We start from the raw sequence: 5,276 nt of genomic DNA, 5'->3' as shown, positions 1-5,276 counted from the left end.
AATTTTCTAAGAAATATATAACCTTTATTTCAAAACTTTAATGTATTTTTTCACTAATATATCTAACAAAATTAACCATACAATCACATTGGTAATATTAAAGTGCAGTTTATTGTTGTCCAACCCACAATTTGTTATTACAAATATGCTAGTGGAGACAATAATTATTTTTATCATTTAATTGTGATGTTTTTCCTACGGTAAGTGTGTATAGTTTTGTTGACTAAATGTACCAAAGCGTGAGAGATGAAGATTGTATTAATGGTGAATAATTTGTGCCTCTTTGATGTTGTATTACAACTTGCCTGTATGGTTGTGTACATGTGTGTTCACACCAATTTTAAAATCTATAAATGTATTTCTACAAAAATCTACAATGCACAGGTAACAATATTGCCAAAGCGATTTGTAAATCAGTATTATCTAGTCTAGTCCAAAGTAATATAAAATTCTAGAAACGGCATGAGGTGTCAACAACTCTTTTTCTTGAGTTCTCACCAACCCAAGTTGACATTCTTCATTCTTACGGTTAGTTACTTGATTGAGAATGCATAAAAAAACCCTCTAACCAGTCCAAACAAACTCAATCCGTTAGAATATATGCATTTTCATGAGTTAGTTTGTAAACTAGCTATTACAGCATAAACAGTCAATGTACAACTATGCTTCATTACATGGTATGGTGCGGTGTACACCAATGCACACTGGTAGAGTATGGTTGAGTTCCTTATAGATAAGGAGTAGTAGAGGCCTTGTTGCCCTAACCTACGAATGTATGACCATCCATGCCCGAGAAAGGAAATTGAACTTATTGGTTACATGATAATGGGGTCTATAAATACAAAACATCATTTCTTGATGAAACACATTTGTATCTTAATACCTCACCATCATATTCATTAGGGATTTTTCAGGTACACATAATAAATAGCCTAGCCAACATGATTTTCGGTTCAAAGGCACTTGTAGCCAAAATAATAAAGTTATAAAAGCAACACAGGTAGTTATGTTAAGAGAAAAAGAAAAAATTCATGCTCCCCCCCTCACCCCCCTCCCTAGAGGCTCTTCACACTTCGATCCATCTCTGATTAGCGGGATATGCTTTTTTGTGAACTGGGCTGGGCCTAGGAAGGGATGCTGGTACCAACCGTATACATGTACCCAACCTCACCAACCACTTGATCTTTCTCTCTTTCTCATTTTTTTTAATATTTCTCTCACCCGCAACATGCGGATACATCCACCATATTGCTAACCAGCCCCCTCCATCGCCGTCTCTGGTCCCTGTGGCCATTACCTCATGTTGATGTTGGATCCGAATAATCTCGCATTTCCTCCATGGTCCTACCGGTCTGCTTGTCGCCATCTCAGTCCTGGTGAAAAGTATGGCTAAATTTACTTTTCTTTATGCAAACAAAGAACAACATGATAGTAAGAGATTTGCATATATCCTCATCGACATGGATATTGAACTAGACACATTGTCCAAACAAGTAATAAAACAATTACAAATAACCTATAGGTTTTTCAAGAAACAAATACAAGACACTCCAGTGAAGATGCATGTGGCGTGTGGCTACAGACGTACAAACATAACCTGGCGCTCACACGAGGGTGACCGACCCATGCATATGCGTCTAGTCGATTGACTCGTCCATTCCGGTCTCGCCGATGGATTGTATTCTGATGGCCCGTTCTCCGGCTGCACACACTTGCAGAGATCTACTATGCGTTTGTGTTTCCTAGGTACGTACGGTACGGCGCTGGACAAGTGGACATATATGTATGTAGACAGACCAGCAAAGAGGCATCGCTGCCTTGTACTAGGTGAGTCCACCATGCATGCATGCATGTGCGTACGCGTGGCCCACTGCTTTGCTAGCTTAGTATACATACAAACTACCGACTAGTACCTGCTGGACGCTGCTGCGAGACGTAGTATTATACATATCGTTGAATATGCTTTGGACTACTGTGTCTGTGGTGTACGGACATGAAACATGCAATTAGTTTTGTTTGTCACCTCTGTGTGCAGCTCAATGCATGTCATAAGGGAAGGAAGTCGCTGCGTGGCGTCGGGCTAGATGAAATCACGCTTGGCTGGCCGGAGGACAGAGGTAGAAAAGGGCCGGAGGTTGAAGATGAGCACGAACTCAATGGCCTCCCTTGGATTTCAGTTGGACGGCTCAGATTAAAATAAACTGAAACCTATTTTTCTTTCCAAAAGTCTCATATATTTTCGGTCGAAAAAGATGCTAGTACTTGCACACGCACGTGTAGTTCGGACCTGAAGATGGCCGGCAGCAGGCATGCAGGTTTGCAGGCACTCCAGGGCTCCAGGCCCGTGACGGGCGGACGTAGTACGTCCGTACCTACGTGCATGCCGATTGTACGTCGAGCTGCTTGCATGCATGCAGTACAACTGCACGGCTCCACATACATTGATCATACACACATGGCGGTGCGTTTTGCATGCATCTTCCTGAGAAACGGAGGTACCTTCGCTTGGCATGCCAGTTGGCAGGACCAGCCCTTGCTAGATGACACGGCTTCCATCGGGAAGCGCGACGCCTACGACGGTCTGTGGACCTAAGCCTGTGGTGTCCAACCGGGGCATGCACGCAGAGCGAGAGGGAAGCATACTAAGCTAAGAATGCACTACTAGGAAAAGTCTAGCAGCAGTGCGGGTTTTAGGCCTATCAGTAGCGCTCTGCCCGTGCTACTGATAAGGCGCTACAGCTAAAGCTTAGCAATAGCGTGTCTAGACCCGCGCTACTGCTAAATTGACTTAGTAGTAGCGCTTCTACATAAGAGCGCTACTGGAAATTAGTAGTAGCGCTTCTCCTTGCCCGCGCTATTACTATTATTTAGTATTTTATTTCTTTTTTATTTCATGTTGTATTCATACACCTTTACACAAGTTTTCATACAACAGGAATTTAGAGATTGTTTTTATATCATAATGATTTATTACATCACGGGATGAAAGAACCGTGGACTAGTTTCAAGTGGATGTCCATCCACTTGAAACTAATCCGCGGTTCTTTCACCCAATGATATAATAATATCATCATCATCATCATATCATTAACAACTTATCATCATAATACATAATTGTCATATAACACCTCCTCAAGATCAACTTAGCAAATTGGTCACTAGTCGTAATCACAAGTACTCCTCATTATCAACTCTAACACATTACCACATAATAAACATATTGTATCTCATAGGACCTACTACATTCAATTAAGACCTACTACATTTTCTAATGTAAAATGATAAAAAACAAGATAACCCCTGACTCTCCATTATGGAGAATGGAGATTAGCATGTCTCCAATTCTTGCCTTTCGCTGAATGTTACTTCCAAGAACCTCCTTGCGAATGTCCATACATTTCTTCCATTCTTTGATGAACATGTGTTCACCGGTTTTAGAAATCCGATATGCACAGGTGAGCTCCCTAGATTTACCTGGCAATATGTTCAGAACTGTAAGGCGACCATTCAGATACATCAGATGAGGCACACAATCCATCGGGAGTTTCTGTTGAAAACATAGTAATAACTTCGTAGTTAGCAATGATGTAGTAGTTTTAGAAGTATGCAAAAGATGCACGAATGTCCTAATAGTAAAAAATCTTATCAGGGTATCTCCAGAGAAGTTACCGTTGTTCAACACGTGCACTAGTGGCACGTATTCACCATAATTTGGAGGAGTTCGATAATAGTTATTGTAATCCTCAAGAAGAGTACAAAATGCGACCAGATGATTTTTCTCCTTATAAGTTAATTCGGAGCCATCGGTGTAGTGGGTTTTGTCTACCATCTTCCGCACAGTATTTGAAGAATCAAAATAAGCTGTCAATGGAAATAAGTTGTCAACTATTTTGAAATAAACAATATAAATTAGTTAATAACTATGTTTGAGAAACTCACATAGCGGTACAATCGGAAGCGTATCAACAAGGACCCAAATGTCCATATTGTCTTGCTCGATGTCAGGATCACTAAGATCCATGGTGACAATCATACCCTCATAAAAACCATACATTTTGCAAAGTGCTTCCCAATTTTGGCAACCAAAATGGGTTACGCTCTGAGCATTGCACAGATTTACTTCAAAATCCATATCATGATGGGTCCTTAGGTGTATTTTCTTTGTTTCAAAATTTTCATGGTCTTCAAAACCCATCCTCTCCAAGACATAGCGTCTTGCATGGCATGGGATAAGCTAGTCGAATTGTAAAAGATGAAAATTAGACGTTGAAATAGTTGAAGTCATGCTTAATTACGAAAAAAACACTTGTCGTTGTTGTGTACCGTTTCAATATCGAAGGTCTCCTCGAGCTTAATGCTGAAGCGCCGATCTTCATCCAGCTCAATGAACCTGTCGCACATAACTCGATCGTCGTGGCACCAGCTGCACTCCTCCGAGAGACTGTCGTCGTCCGAGTATAACATTTCCTACGTTCATAATTCAAAGATTAAACTTGTACATATTCTAGCACAAGTCATGCCAGAATTCAAGGAAAAATCTGGCATGACCTTTGCTAAAAAAGGACATATCGAGCGCCTGAAATTTGCCGGAACAGAAATTAATCAACACTCCCGCAAAACATAGGCCACTCGAAGGTGTAACCAAAACATGAAATAATTGCTTAAACTAAAAAATAACAACAAATATGACATGTTCAACTAGTTCTATTAATTCAACTAGTTCTTACTAAATATAAACTTACTATAAATAGAAAAAAACTAGTTCTTTCTAAAAATAAAGTAGTTCAACTAGTTATTAATTTACTTACTAAACTAGTTCAACTAAAACTAAACTAGTTCAACTAAAACTAAACTAGTTCTTACTAAATATAAACTTACTATAAATAGAAAAAAACTAGTTCTTTGTAAAAATAAAGTAGTTCAACTAGTTATTAATTTACTTACTAAACTAGTTCAACTACAACTAAACTAATTCAACTAAAACTAAACTAATTCAACTAAAACTAAACTTGTTCTATTAATTCAACTCGTTCTTACTAAATATAAACTTACTATAAATAGAAAGAAACTAGTACATCTACTACTACTAATTAACATCTACTACTACATCAACTACTAATTAACATCTACTACTGCTAATTACACAACTAGTTTACAATCACTGCTACTAATTAATATCCACTACTACTAAAAATCATTATCTATGAACCCTAAATTAACATCTACTACTACTAAAATTATCTACTAACTAAGCAAAGAGAGAGGGGTGGGGGAGG

The sequence above is a fragment of the Triticum dicoccoides genome, chromosome 7B (assembly GCF_002162155.2).
Source record: "Triticum dicoccoides isolate Atlit2015 ecotype Zavitan chromosome 7B, WEW_v2.0, whole genome shotgun sequence".
NCBI classification, from domain to species: Eukaryota; Viridiplantae; Streptophyta; class Magnoliopsida; order Poales; family Poaceae; genus Triticum; species Triticum dicoccoides.
This window is presented reverse-complemented; position numbering follows the sequence as displayed.